The sequence below is a fragment of the Zophobas morio genome, unplaced genomic scaffold (genome assembly GCF_036711695.1).
Source record: "Zophobas morio isolate AGI-343-1 ecotype UQ-CSIRO unplaced genomic scaffold, CSIRO_AGI_Zmor_V1 ptg000004l, whole genome shotgun sequence".
Taxonomy (NCBI): Eukaryota; Metazoa; Arthropoda; class Insecta; order Coleoptera; family Tenebrionidae; genus Zophobas; species Zophobas morio.
Window position 1 is genome coordinate 18,590,139 of NW_026972109.1, and position 16,834 is coordinate 18,606,972.

General features: G+C 32.5%; 1 protein-coding gene across 1 annotated transcript in view; it reads left to right on the top strand.

The window, feature by feature from the left end:
• The first annotated feature begins 12,197 nt into the window (after window positions 1–12,197).
• LOC135144476 (protein expanded) overlaps window positions 12,198–16,834 on the top strand; it is a 49,441-nt gene continuing 44,804 nt past the window's right edge. The window contains exon 1 of the mRNA XM_064076512.1: window positions 12,198–12,509. The gene's annotated coding sequence lies outside the window, so the exon portion shown is untranslated. The remainder of the gene's footprint in view (window positions 12,510–16,834) is intronic.

Genomic DNA, 16,834 nt, shown 5'->3' on the forward strand with positions numbered 1-16,834 from the left:
TCGAGTAACTAAGGCAAGTCCGTGACGACGCCGCTGGAATTTATAAATAAGAAAATAAATTGTAAATTAATAATCTGGTGGAATTCAAATAAGTCGTAATTAGGGAGTAAACATATGATAATTAGCAACTTGGCGCCGTTGGATTTATTGGGTACGGATGTGCGTAAGAGTGTAAGCGAAATTATGTTACTCGTAATTTGTACAATCTGCCATAAAGTAAAAGTATGTAAAGGTAGGTAAAACGATCGTTACTCCAGTCTAGAATACGAAAAATAAACACTAGTTATTTGCACCGAACTTCCCTCGCCTCGTAACCGCAAACTTTATGTTTAGATGAAAAAAAAAACATTAAAAGATGCAGAATGTAAATATACAGAGATGAGTGTTTAATAAATATGTAACATTTCTATACAGACCTTGTAAGTAGATTTCTTCCTAAAGATGTTTTAAAACATTTGAAAATAGGTAATAATAATGAAATTAATAAAATAAAATTATCACTATTTTCATAAATTGGCTGGAAACACGTAGTAACATCGTACTCTGAAAAACTAAATAAGACTATTGCAACTGTTTTATATTTCATAAAATGCACAAATTATAACTTAATTTATTAAGTTTCTTTGTGTAAATTGGGTTCCTATTTAACTGAACTTTGATATATTTTTATGCATAAATTATTCATATCGTCTAAGCCTCAGCAAATATCCCAATTTGTAATAAAATACCAACATAAAATATTAAAAAATTCATAATTATTTGGCTTAAGTTACATACATATTTAATAATAAATTCCCCAGTAATTTATAGCCGAGTTTTACTTAAAATTAGGTTGGACACCTTGGGAAATATTCTTCTCGACCTTCACTTGTAATCTCGACCTTATATTATGCAAGAGTTATTCTATGCGTTTTTTATTATCGATGCATTCAAGTATTAATAGATGTTTAGAAAAAAAAACGAGGTTGTCTGTAAAGTCGGTTTACTGACGATAGTTGAACGTGACAACGTCTTAAGAAAATACTGATGGAATGGTTTTGGGCTTTTGATTTTGAAGCAGCGATTATTGGCTGCGCGAATGGCGTTGCTAAAGTAAATGCTACAGCATCTTGAACCTCCATGGGTTCACTCATTGAAGGTAAAGGCTTATTCGTAACATCCTCTGGTTTGTCAGGCTTTTTTTCCATGGTGCGTTTGTAAGCAGTTCTGCAAAATAAATCGTCGTTCGAAACAATTTAAATAAAATTCTTAAAATATTATCGTTGTCACGTCAAAATTGACACTACATTCACTTTTCACTGCACTTGATACTCGACCAAAACATGTAAATGTACTATAATATAGCAGCTGTCCACGCAGACGCATCGCTCACTCAAGTAGGAGAGAGACGGATGGCGAACGCTGCCGAACGCGAAGGCCGATTGTGCCTCTTTGTCGCTCGTTCCGCGTTCTCGCTTGCACTTCAAGCCTTACATGGAACGTGACAGCAACGGTATGAGTCATGCTTTTTCGAGCGTGCAGCCGGCTCCATCGATTTATAAGACGTTGTCACGTCAAAAGTATAATGACGAACTTAACACTTATTTAAAAATTGGTCGAAGGTTATTTCGACAAAACTTCCTCGCCCCTGAAAAACAGGTATTTAATTGACAAATCACTCAGAGTAATAAGAGAAGGCGGTGAAATTTCATTTGACAACTGACACAAAAGGCATGTTTATTCTTACAACATCCATCTGACAGGAACTTAACCTTACATTTTAAAACCAACACTTTCTGTCACATATCCAACCATTGCAATTCTATGACTGCAATGGTAGACGAATGTGTAAAAAAAATTTACACTTTAAAACAAACCACTGCAATGGTTGGATGTATCACATAAACTGTTTGTTTTAAAATGTAATGTTGTGTTTTTGCAATTTTTAAAAAATTGGTTTGTACACGAATTGATTCGATTTTTTTTATCATAATTGTGATGAGTGGAAAATAAACATTTTTACATTTAATTGTAAAATTAATTTTTGAATGGTTGGTATAGTTGGTTTCAGTTTGGTTGTTCTATTTGGTAAGTAAATAAAGGTCAACGTCAACCCTGGAAGCCGTTAGAAACATTTTGTTTCTTCTTTTGTTTAAAGTTTGTTTCATTTTTTTATTTGTTAATTTTAGAACTATTGTTAATTTTTGAGACTTCGTTTTTTCAATAAAATGATTTATTAGATATATGAATTGCTTAAAGTTATTTATCGTACTCTGGATTGAATCGATTTGTTTAAATCGACTTTTTTCCGGTTAATCCATTCGGAAAATCATCAAAATGTAAACGAATCGGTTCCGGGAAATCAACCTTCTGTGTAGATTTTGAGCACCATTACTTTGTGCTAAATGAAAAGCAAAAGCCTACTCTGAGTGATTTTCAGTTGAACACCCGTTATAACAAAACATATCCAGTGTTTTGTAAAAATTATAAAATTTGATTTTGCGAATTTAATTTTTGTGTAAGAACATCTACAAGTTAATATAAAGGTAAATATGTACTGTTAGTCAATTTTAAATAAATTATCCCTTTTCAAAATTTTGTAATGACGTCATCGACATTTTTGCAAGGACACATCACTACATCAGACATCAGTTTGGATAGGTGCAATATACTTAATACTAATGATTACAGTATTATTATTTTGTTATTTCGATAAAATAAATTGATTCCTTAATGAATTTTTATGAGTCAGCCTGTATAAGCAATTCAAAAACTTTTAGTGCTATGAAAAATCAAAAATATAACAGTTTGGACAGGATTCATTCGGCAAAGTTTTGACATGACGTCATCAGATTTTAGGGGATAGACAAAATTATTTTGATTAAAATTTACCATGATTAGGATAACTTTAAAACGTCTGCAAGATACCAAAGCATTCGTTTTTGCATGTTCTGATTAAATCAATAAAATAACTTGACTGATTCATTTTTTTTTGAGTCACCCTATAATAAATAATAAAAACTATGAGTGCGTTGATAAACTACAAGAGTCATGATATTGACTATATTTCAGTTTTTTGCGAGGGAGAAAACGAATAAATTGAAAAATATCACTTAATATTATTATTGTGCGTTTTTCTTTAATTCAGTTCGCCTGGTATGAATGAAGAAACTTGACAAACTTGTGTGGAAGAAGTTACTTTTTACGGCAACTCTTTTCCGACAGAAAAGCCGATAATGGTTTTCCTACGATTTATAGAGTTTTATAAGTTAAAAGCAGTAGTGAAAACCGCGTTCCAAAATTTCCATAAAAAATGGAGATTTCATCAATACTTTAGGAAGAAGATGATAAACTTCCCTTGCGTTGTATTATAGAGGTACCTATATATGTATAACCTAAAGATACACTCCTATTGCCTTTTTTTCTAATGGTCATTTTTTTCAACCAGTGTCTAGTCCAGATGTGCTATTGAGTGTTTTGGTATTGCGTTAAGCTGCAAATTATTGGATGTATGAGTGTATGACCAAAGTTAAAAAGTACAAACCAAATATACGCAAAAGACGTCATCCTTCTATGCCGGATCTCATCCCATTATAAAAAATAAACAATGAATGAACAGCCCAAACGTTTTCAGTTCCAACGCCGAAATCATCTCGTGAGTGCAGCGTAGCATAAAGTACGCTTCGCAGACCTCCGTCAAATTTGGTGCAGACAAAAACAATTTAGAAACAGGTGCAGAGCTCGGTAACGAATAAAAGTACAAAATAAAAGTCATTATTGTTTACACTCAAAAGTTGTTTTCAATTTGGTATTGTATTGTGGTATGCGGCCTTGAGTAGTCAAAAGCCGAAGGAATTCTGGGAACACTAATTCGATCACAAAAATAATATTGCAATAATAATAATTCTGCATGATAGTGAATGCGATACGGGAAGTGCGAGTAATGCTGGAAATATTTGATAAACATTGCAAAATTAGTTTTTGCAATGTTTTGATAAGATTGCTATTCGCGTTAAATGTTAAAAATTACATGTCGCTATTTGCTCAATCTTCCTATCACCGTATTTGTTTTGGAGATCATTCAAGGACGAGATTTAACGAGCGTGAATTGGGGAATTGAGAGGGGTTTTGATGAATCTGAGGACGAAACAGAATGTAATAACTATTATTGAAGCAACAAAACTAAATTAGCTCACTGAGTTACCATGAATTATGGTTATGTAATTTGTTTGACAATAAAAATCTTTGCTAAGGAAGTTCTATTTAAAATGTGCAACATACATTTAATGATTATTATGGAACGATTATAATTTAAATTATGTGTGATTAATTAATACAATTATATTTATTGGCTTCAAATATAACTTTCGCATAGTTTCATAAATATGATTTTTTCGGATTGTAATTATAACTCTGAAACAATTACTCAAAAACTAATTAAATAATATTACTTGTTACTAAAAAAGTAATTCGATTAGAGTACAGCATTACTTGTAATTACCTTCCAATCACTTCTTTCAGGTACCGATAACCAGTTTATCCTGATAAAAAGTTTTAATGTCATAAGTATGTATGCTTGTATAAATAAAAAAGAACGTGCCTATAGATATATAAATTTAAACAATCAGTATTTTAGTAGAATAAATTGAATATTTACTGATTTATCGGCAGCAATAAGTATTATTATTCATAAACTACCGATTCAATGTAAAGTAAAATACATCCCTATAGTTCAGTCTCAGTGTGTTGGCAATTGACTTTTTTGCCTTAGATGAAACTAAATTTTAAAATGGATTTCACAATGAAAATTAAATAAATTATTACAGCCAAGGATATTTTTGTTCTTTTATTTTGGTGTACATTATGCCACTAATCGTTTTACGTTAATAAATCTTTCAAATGGTTAAATAATAAACCATTAAGATTCGATTAAAAAGTATGTAAAACTATGCAACAAAAATTGGAAATTTTACAAAAGACATTGCTCAAATTTTAATTTTTCTAGTTACAAAAATAAATTCAAAAGTGATGCTATTTTTTTAATTCTAAATATGTCATCTGGGCAATTAATTAACATTAAACCGACACATCCAGTTTATGTTTAATATTCGGATTTCCATTACAAATCATTTACGTCAATTAATAAATTCTAATGAAAGGTATTTAAACTTCGTTTTGATATTATGAAAAATTTGATACGGGTATCAATACCAAAACCCCTATTACCAACTGAAAATATGTTATTATCATTATTAGTTAGCAAATCTAATTTTCTTTGCGGTTGGATTGCACTTAACTGTTACCGCAGTAATTTGTGGTCTTCTGGAACTGGAAAATGGCGCGTTGTGAATAACCAAAATAAGATTACTAGGGCTTATATAGTATTTTCCAAATCTGACCGAAACAAAATCAGTAAAGATTTTAAAGGAATAAATATTAAAATTGATGCTGAACATACTTTTGTTCTTCTGGAATAGGGCAAGGATCTGTTCCGGGGCTTTTATTTTTTCTCATGTCTGTTAATGACTTTTAAAATTAAGCTCTGAAAATAATTATTTATTTGCAGTTGCAGAAAAAATTACTTAAAAATATCAAAAACCTGAGGCATTTTTGTGGCAACAAGAACAAATCAGTTGAAAATGTCATCCATCCATTTCATCACGAGGAATTACTCAGTCGTTGAAGACAATATTGACATCTTTGCAACTAATGTTCATCAATAAAGTGCATATAATGATTTACTGTAGCTTATTATTATACCTACAGCAAAACATTTGTTAAATTAATATTTTTGTCCACCTGGAGGTAAACAGTGGTTCTGCTGTAGTTTTCTCTGGGACCAGTAGTAACATTAGCTATTGTGATGCTTCGACAGATTAATCATAATGATTTATGTTTATCTATTTGCTTTTTGCATTCCATCCTTGTATTATCAAGTTGGGTTCTAAATGAGGTAAGCCTGCTCGAAATATTACTCCTGTTAATAACAGTGGCGGCTCGTGACATTTTGAAATGGGGGGACATAATTTGATTGATGAATTAAATATGAAGAAATAAAACAGGCTGTTATTACTAATTAATAGACGAAATTGTGTGACGGAAGTAAATACAAAAATACATTAAATAAAACTAAAAAAGTACTTGGCAACATACTTTTGGTTTTAACTTATTACTGAGGAGACACACAAAACAATTTATAATTTTTTTCACAATCGCACATCCACAAAATATCATACTTGTTATGTCTATTGAAATATCCATTAGTCTTTGGTTTTGCCATGAACACTTTTTTTGTTAATAAATCGGGGGTGGCTGTCCCTAAATTTTTTACTACAATTTTATCGTCGTAAGACGGAGGAGGATTTTTTGTTAAATATTCAATTGAATTCATTATTTTTATTTAAAATCAAACAATTTCACTCGCGCAGAATGAAAATGAATTCCCGTGGTTGAATTAGTACCAGCTGTCACTGTTTCAAATGTGACCCGATTCCAGCCAAATACAGCGACTAGATGTGTGGTTTCCATGCCAACGGTGTAAACAAAAAAATTAAATGAGTCATGACACAATATCTTTAGATATAAATTTTTATACATTTGGTACAAATGGAGGGAGATAAAGACTTTTGATAATTATGACCATGACACAAACTTCTGGATAATTTTTTAAAGTTTGAAAATTACTATTTTGCTATGTCCATTGTGTCAACAGACGTAGACGTTGTAATTTTTGGAAGGCACGTGCCCTTGTTTAATATAATTATATCAACATTAGTGTACGCCATTTTCATTTCACATAAAAACAAAAAATCAAACAAATACAGCTTTTTCGAAAAATGATAAAATTAAATTTTGCAAATTGAGATACGATTTATTGAGCAAAATTTTGGGATGACGTCATCAATTCTGAGAGATAAATTTTGATTAACGATTTACCAGGCTTATGATAACCTTATAACGTTTGCAAGCTGTCAGAAAATTATATTATAATATTTGCTTTAATATATATATTAATAGATCAAATTATTTGCACGCTGAAAGATTGTCAGAATATTATTTAAATATTTTCATATATGTGTTGCAGATATCAGTATTATAGATAACAAGATTTACTCAGGAATCAGGTATTTGAGTCCTATTTTTTTCATTAAATAAATAAAGGATTATACGGTACTTTTGTCACTTACTCATATGAAAAAATTATTCGAAGGTTATTTTGACAGAACTTACGATTTTTGTTTTGTGATAACTTCTATAGAATAAAAACCAGTTCGAACAGTGTTTATTTATTGAATACATCATAGTATACTAACTATAAAGCGATAATGTGCAGCGAATAATTCGCCTGTTTTAGTAACGTGTTCGACTTGAATTCCCGTACGTCGTAACACTGGTGTCAGAAGTGGGATTCAAGGTTAATAATTGGTTTTACGAAGATTTACGGGTAGGTTGGAAAAGAATTCTGAAAGTTTATGTTGGTGGTCAAAATCAGGGTTCAAACTTGACGCAAAAAACAAAGAAATGGACAAAGAAATGGACAAAAACGAATACAAAAATAAATAAGCAAATTAATCTAACTGAAAAATTCCAAAAGGATGTGGAAACAAACAAAAATGAAATAACAGAAATTAAAGACAGTTATGGAAAATATTGTCGGACGAAATATAGTTTCAATAAACGAAAAAGTAAAAGAGAAAGTTGAGCATTAGCTAATGACTAAGTTAGAGAAATCAGTACAGGAACGCATGGAAAATCGAATGTAAACTATAGGATATCGAATGGACAATAGAATAAAAAAATTGAAAAAATGATACAAAATTTCATAGAATTCTTCGAAAAAGATAGAAGCAAATATAGTGTATTCACTGCTGCTTCAGAACTTCGATTTGGGGACGAACAATCTTGCTTACTCGGACGCACGATCGACTTTTCATGAGAGGTTGTTGGCAGAAAGTTTTGTAAATGGCATTTTCGACATTGAAGTTAAGATGATCCCACTTCTGAGGCTAGTGTTGAGATTTACGCCGATTTTATTTCCGGAAATCGTAACAATATAAAAAATTTTTAAAATAGATAACCAATCGGAGAATATATTACGATCAGTGTACATGCTTCACTTCGATTGTTTATGTTACCATTTAGCACACGAAGCAAAATGTTCTGAACATTATTATTATAGTTCTTATTTTATTAGTACTAAATATAGACTTAATTTGATCTCAGATTTTTCATCTACTAGGTAAATCACTAGCACGGAACCACCCATCTGCTGGTACAAGTTCATATTATGTGTGTGTAAAGAACAAGACGGATTAAACAAGAAACGAATATAATAATAATGTGTAATAACCAAAATCAAAGTAAATACGTAAACCACAAGTACAGGTGTATACTATTTCATAACATTTACATAATGTTAATTACGCAAAATAATAAGCGTACGTCATCATATTGTTTCAGATATTTGTAATTGTGGGGATGATTAGCTACATATTTTAGATGGCGTTTTACCATCTACGTCAGAAGTTCCCAAATTTATGTGGCTTATCCCATCCTTTTCAAAAAGAAAATTACTTTAAGATCTTTCCCCTTCATACTTTGAACATACAAACAGAAAAAATGTTATTGCTAATAAAACATCCTACTCATGAAAATTTAACAAAATATTTAAAATGCGAATTACAGACAATAATTTTAGAAAACATAGTTCTAGATTTGGTAGAATGGCGACCAATTTATTTAATACCAAGGTAAAATTTTGTCAATAACATCCGTAAGTCACCGCGATCAGTTATTTGTAATCGATTTATTTTTTTTTAGTTAACTAATTTGTAACCCGCATTCTACTAAGTATGACAAAAGAAATACAACTAAAAATGTTTGCACCAAAAATTATAATAAGCATTAAGCATCAAGTATTGTAAGCAAAATTGTTGGTGGTCGTTTTTAAATTAATCACGTTAATACACTGGGAGAGTAATAATAAACACGATTAAAGACAGCTGTGTATTATTATTTAAAGGTTTGTTTTTAATAGAATTTTAGTCTTGTCAGATGACCGTCAGTTTGAAAGTTTGAATTGAAAATCCAATGATCAAAGACAAACTTTCAAAAATCCATGGTGGTTTTTGATTGTCTTTTATTGCTTTCTTATATTACAAGTATAGTTTTGGAAATTTCATTTTACCCCATAAAATTTTATTGACAATAACGAGGCGGACAGTAGTACAAACGTAAGAAATATTTATGGCTCACACCAGTTTACCCGAATTTGTCGGAAAACATTTAGCAGGTAGTTGTACTCATAAAATAGTGCTCATTTTCGTTCGTGAGTAACGATGTCCAGACCTGGATTATTCTTCTTTCTAACATCTGGGGATTAGCAGCACGCGACAATTTTAAGTTGTAAATATCTCTTGCTATTGTACTACTGTCCGTCTCGTTATTGCCAATAAAATTTTATATGGTAGAATGAAATTTCCAAAACTATACCTACTGTTTCAGTTGGGATTAATGATGTTTGCTTGAAATTAGTAGACCTGTCCCTCCACCTTACTTCCTGTTGTTGAAATTGACATGGGTGACAGTGACATTTAATTTACGTCAAGATTTGTTATTGATTATTAATCAAAAAATTTTTAGCACTTAAAAGTGACGTGGCGCCAAGCATTTGCATCAGTGTTGGCAAAAGCAGGGCAAGAAAAATTCTCCCAGAATTGGTTAATTCTGTTACTAACTTAAGCAGTACTGTAACCTCATTTGACATACACCTGTTAAAACTTTTATGACTTTAGCGGCTTAAGCCAAAGTACCCTTATAAGCCAAACTGGCTATTATAAGCTCTGTGGACCCGAATTGCAAGATTATGACTGTCCATTGTTGGCATAATGTAGCTGTGAACTGAGTTAAGTAATACAATAAGTATAAGTTATAAAAGTTTTAACAGGTGTATGTCAAATGAGGTTACTTTACTTGTTGATCACGCTGTATAGGTATAATTTGATTTATAACATTTTGCCGGTTTCTCAAAATGTTCAAATTGTGCAGAAGCTCTATGCACTCCTCTGAATCCTTCCAGCTCCCTCCAGGGAGCGGTACCGCGTACTTTGGGAACGACTGACATACAAAATTTAATACCAATCGATCCAGTAGTTTCGGAAATTATCTGTCTAATAAAAATCAACACAGACGACAGATAGAAGGAAACGGGAGACCACTTTTCCGTGCTCCAGGGGTCATAAAACGTCGCTCGATGGACCCTATTACACAAGTTACATAGAAAAAAGAAAATATTAGATCTGACAGAAACGCCAGAGAATAAGAGAAATTTTTTCAGATGAAGTCATAATAAGAAGAACAACTTTATCGTTTCTGATTGATTCAGATTTTACCCTAATAAACCTGTTACTATTACTGTTACTGCTAACTAAAGCATTACTGTTACCACTAATGTTTCTTTTAATGTGAGGTCAGCAAAAATTATCCTCTAGTACCTAACTGTCATTTTTATTCCCAGATTTATATAGCAGATAATGGGAAAGATAGTTTGTTGGTCCAATGCTAATTAGCGAACGACTTTTGTTGACAGTAACTTACTACTGCCCTACTGCCATTTCAACTGTTTATTTCTGTTTCCCAACATCTTTTTTTTTCGAAAAATGTAAGAAACCGGGAAAGAAAATTATTAATTATTTATTGAGTGTTTTTGGAAATATGAAACTTCAAATTGAAAAAATCTTTTAACTACACCTATATATTTCAAAGCGATCATTATTTTCTAAATTTCGAAACAAGGGCCATTTTGACGTCATCTATATAGCGTTCGCGATTGTTTTAAGTAGGGCAAGATATTTTTTTGTTAGGTTAGCATCAGATCATGTTTTATGACACTGACTTTTTTTTTTAATATTCGCCTTGTTAATTCTGTTATTAATTTAGCTCATTTATTCCTGACAGCAATATTCGGTTGTCACCAATTATAACTTAAAATAAATTTATTATGACAAATCATAACACTGTCAACTAAACTATCAGATCTTTATAAATTGTGCGAATTTGAAACAATCGTGAACAGTTATTAGATTGGGTTGAAAACTGAACAAAAATGATAACCACAACTAAGATATTGAGATATTTGAGATTAATTATATCAATAATATTAAAAAATTTAGTACGTTAAAGAACTCGAAAATCAATTAAAATTTATTATTAAAAATAAATTATCGGGATTGATAATAATCAAAGAAAATGCTGTTAAAATATATTTGGCTAAAATATTGGGATAAATAGATGTAAATTTTGTGAGAGAAAAAAAAAAAAAACTTCCGGGCATCCGGACTCCTTGAGGGTTTAAGCCCTCAGCATTCCGGGAGATTTGAGTGCCCACATCTTGCTCAATGGTGAACCATTATTCCAACGAATTATGGTGAAATTGTTGGTGAAATTATTGGTTTTTAATTTTGCCATATTAAACATAGAAGAGATATCTATAGATTTTTTCTGGATACATTTTGGTGATAATATAAATTTTACTTAAATGAAGAGGGCAAACCGAAAGCCTGTGGTACTCATAAAACTAAAGCGCAACATTTCTCTGAATGGTAAGATCCAAGTAAAATTAATTTGATTGTACCCTTACGAGACGAAGAATATTTTGGCAGTCGTTCCGCAGTACCAAAGTAGTACCCGCACACGTATAATACCAGGAACCGCAAATCCATTAGAAATGGGTTAATGTGTGGTTGGCTAACATCTCCGAAGCTAGCGTAATACGAAGCCCCAGGTCTCTCGATCCAAGCATGCGGATCACCTTTGGCGGGCTCACTTCTCATTGGTCAGTACCAATCGTCGGAATGCAGCACCGTGTTATCCACGTACGTTTTTTGAGCGCTAATGATGTGGCATTCGGGCGAAAAAGCCCTCGTGGCCCCCGTCCAAGAGGAGCGTCTGTTTTAATAAACCCCCATAAAAAGGCACCCATATTAAAGAGAACACGCGATAGCCCCTAGGACGAGGCTATCGACAATTTCACCATGAGGAATGCCGCGTTACTCGAGGAATGTAACCTCTAGACGGGTACCAAACACACCTGAGTTTAGTACAGTCCGCGCAGCGGATTTCAGCCGCGGTACCGCAGCAGTACCGCGTTCGAGGCGGTTCTGGCATCCACGGGTTTGCGGCGCGGAGTGTACGCGCAGCAGACCTGCGGAGTAGACGTCCTGGTGGGCAACACTCCGCTGGTACGAGGCGACTACTCCTCCGGTCGTGCGCATTCCAACGATGTTTTGCTTCGGAGTGTACCTGACCGCTCCAGAGTTGAAATAGGGAATTTAGTCGAAGAACACCTTCGCCGGCTGCTGGTGCACAGCGCTCTTGGCTTTCCAAAAGCACGTGGAGTTGTGCCTTGTGTTGGTGCTACTGTGTTGTGTTTACACGGCTTTGGGGGATTTTCTGCGGCGAGGGACTGTCAAGGATTAAGTCGGGATGGGGAAGGAAGTGGACGATTTTTTGGATTTTTCTTTCGGCACATGGTAAGTTGAGATGGACTTTGCGAATTCTTTCGGCGTGACTTCACGGAGGAAATTACATGAATGTTTTACGTGGATTTTAGGCGGATTTGATTTGGCGAGCGTATGCTTTGCGGGTTTATTGTTTCTGATGATTCGACAATCGCGAGCTGGTTCGTATCACTCCAATTTTCTAATTATGATATAATGGCGAGTGTGGATAAAATGCAATCACTACCTATTTGACTCGTTTAAAAATTTGTTTTGTGGGGCTTTGCTGCATGGACGGAGGAGCTACTGAATAACATACAAAAACGCTGGATTGTTTACAATTTTAAACTAAATTGACCTTAGAATGAACGATTTAGTAGAAATTATAGTAAGATCTGTCAAATTATGGACTTGTTTTAAAACTCGTTTTGCAAATCAAGAATATTTATTATAATTTTCAAAAAAGTACTATTTATTATGTGAGGTTATTAGTCATTCCCCGGTAATAACGAACCTTGGCTTTTACAAAATACCATATTGTTATTATCGGTCGATTAATTACTAATTTGTATGTAACCTAATAAATATAGCCAATAGTACTACGGTAGTACTAACATCCGACGCACATGTGATAATGTAAACATACTGAACCTTATTGTTTACTATTTTAAGTTCCACAATAAAATTATGTTAACCACTCCATATTTAAGTAATAATATGATTTCAAAATTGTGGTTTAGTAGCCGGTATTATGCATTATACACTTCCTATAATTCAAGTGTAATCGACGTGCTGTAAAAACCAGATTTAATCCAGTATTGATTGCTATACATAGATGTAGAACGGTTTAATGTTTACATTTTATAATTTTTTGTTTTATCTCTAAAATTCATCATGTCATATCATGTCACAGGTTTAGAGTAATTATTCTTTTGAGCTTAAAATAAAAGAAATATTGTTTTAAATCAAATTATTAATTAAATTAATTATATATCGTATTCATGTGACGTGCATGTTACATCAAACATTAGACATAGAGTGATTGACAACCCAACACTCGTTTTGCTCTGAAGTTATGGCAGTGAAAATTGCAGATACAATTTTTCTCATCGTTTCGGATAGCTGTAGATGTATAGGGATATAATTTTATTTTTCCTGAGTCTAAATTAATGCGTCCCCACGTTTTCTATGTAGAGCACAAAAATGCAGTTTTTTTTCCGTCCAAAATTTTGAATTTGCTTTAAGATTCTTGTTAGACCGTAATAAATTTTTTTCAATTCATGCGGACCAATCATTTGATGACGTCATTCTAGAAATTAAAAATTATTTAGATGTGTAGATAATTAATTAAATATGACTTAGTGTTTATAGTAGGTTAGCCTATGTGATGGCGTCTTTTCAAAAAATTAATAAATAAACTGTGCTGTAATATTTTGCCGTTGATTTTGTTGTTTTATGACTTTGACTTTTCTGACCCCTCGTCTATGAACAAAAAGCATCTTAAACTAATACCGTTAAAGATAAGCCGGTCCTGTGTAGGAGAAGCGTGCCAGCCAAATACAAGAAAGAACCTCAATTTAAGCTTGGGATGGTGTCATAAATTTGCATGTAATAAGCTGCATTATTCGTTGACAAGGGTAGTGAAGGAGTGAAAGTCGTAAAATCATTAAATTTCTTGTGCCGGTATACTATACATATTTGTAAAAATTTAAAACCGTGGTGTAAAGATCTCACCGAACTTCGTTCGCTTATGAAGCACAGTAAGTGTGGTGCTTCAGAGGGAAGGAAATTTCAATATACTTAGTATGTCAGAATATATGCGTTTCGGAACTAATAATGCCTGAAATACTTTCGCCTACATTGTTGTATACTATCAACTTATCTATCATTAAATCTGGTTTTTATTACGTAGGGATATTTTCAGTGTTCCGCGCGCTATTAATGTTAGACAGAAGTTAAGACAGTTGGTATAATTTTTATTTTATGACATGACGTATGTATGAGATTTGCGCAAAATATAAGGAATGTTCTTTTTAGAACTAACGACTTATTTGTTAAAAAAATCGATCGTACGTACGATGACTACAAAATTACAATAATAGAAGGAAAATAATAATAATAATTTTAATAAAACTACAACAGTTTGTGCTTATTAATACAGAAAAAATGAGCGATAAACGCTTGTATAAAAACAATTACATCATTGTTATAATTGATTTACAAAAAACGTTTTCAAAGCAGCACACAATATAATCTGATGTTTTGTAGTTTTAAGTTGGTTTTTACTGTTTGGATCATCTGAATCAAGTTCTAATATAAACAGATTTGTTTTTAACGAGTTCTCGGTAATTTTTTGGTCCATTCGCAGATTATTTTTAGAAGAATTGGTGGAAAGAATTCAGGTTCACCGGTAAGAAATACGTAAACAAAAGTTAAAGTACGTAGTTTTCGTGCAGAATTCTGACTAAAGTATACCTAGACATGTACATATCAGAAATACATTCGTTTACATTTTGGACTTTTTTAACTTCAATGGTTTTAATTCACATCAGATTTATCTTCCAGACGTGTAATCCAGGTGATATTCAGATTTTGTCGTCGGTCGTCCAATGAGACGTAGATTTTCATACACACCAATGCCTGTCACAACCTTTATCCTCAAACAATGCATCCTCTATATAATAATTTTTTAGATCACTCTATGCCTATATTGTCACTGGTAGCATAGAATTCGGCTCGCATTGTTGTAGTAATTTACACTGACGTAGCTAATCTTCAGTGGAATTTCTTTCTAATGAGTTGTATTCATCATAGATTAACCCACCGTTCGCATGGATAACCACAAATTATTTCGAGTAATCTTTTTTTTTCTAATAAGATAATAAAATTATAGCTTCGCAAATTAATGATTTCTGACATTTAGTCATAAATAATACCAATAAAAAACAATTTGTAGGAGGAGTTAATGCAAGTCAAATTAATTTCTGTTCAGCTTTTACCGTGCGAATCAGAGTAAGCTATTTAAAGCTAATCGTAGACTACTTTTTTGATGCTTCTTATGTTTGATTCATGGTTACTTTTAAATGGGTATTTTTATGGTTTCGTGATTTATTTATTGCAAATGTTGCTTTCGTATTTAATTAAGTTGAATATGAAGAAATTAATAGTTTTTGTGGCGTGCGATGATGGGTTTTTTAATAGCGGCTAAAGTGGGGAACGTACGGGAAGTTTTTTTTTCTTAAGCCGATTAAAAACGTCACGTGATATATTGACCTAATCAAGAATTTGATAATATTTTCATTTTAACACAAGCTTTTATCTACCTAATTGTAATAGTTTAAAAGGTTAGTAGTTTCTCATACGTGCGTAAGGAATGTATAATCACTTTTTTTATAGGTTGAAACGTACCAGTTTTTTCTCGTTTGGAATGTACGTGATTTCAAAGAAGGGTGATTACATTACAAAAAAGTTGTTTCCTCACTTGTAAAGATTATTGTACACAGCTTTTACATTTACGGTCTTATCATGTCGTGTTTGGCAGAAGAAAATAGATTAATAAACACTGCTTTGTACTTTTTTAATTGCTATTGTATAAGGAATTCACGTTCGGTAGATGTAACTAGATTTGGTAACTTTTTTTTTTAAGCTGTGTAACTGCGGACATAATTGTTCTAGTGTATAATGTATTACTGGAATGTCAGAAAGTAGGTATCAAAAATGTGACATGTAAGTAAGTAAAGGTCAAACATCGAAAATGTGATGGTTTTGTGGTAATCTGGTGAATCTATTTTTGAACCAAGGAGAAAATCGCATCCCTCTAAAAGCCCAAAGAGCAACCCGCATGTAAAATTTTGAATCTTTTCCCTTCACTAGTTTTTTTAGGAGGACAAGCTTTGTTGTCATCATCATGTATCCACAATTTCACCATGGATCCGTTCTGGTATATCCATGTCTCATCCAAGAAAATGAAAAGTAAATCTTCACCACAATCACGCAATTGGAGATAGGTACCGCCTTAGAAATTTGATTCTGGCAGATATAACGTGTTTAAAATGTGAAAAACTTCGCCTTCGGAAACCTAAATTTATACGTGTATTACGTACAATTATTTACAAAGCCGAGTGTTTTGCCTCTTACAAAACAATAACGATTATATAAAACTTAAAAACCAATTGTAGAACGGAACCAACAAAGCATGTAGGTATATAAATCTGCGCAGTCGTCTTTCTGATCCTGATTATAATATTAACGGCACAAGCGCCGCTGTATCTGTATTATTTTAAAATTCGAAAAACATTCGACAACACTAGCGAACTTTACGGAGAATATTTCTGCCACCAGTTTAACTGTTTCCGTTT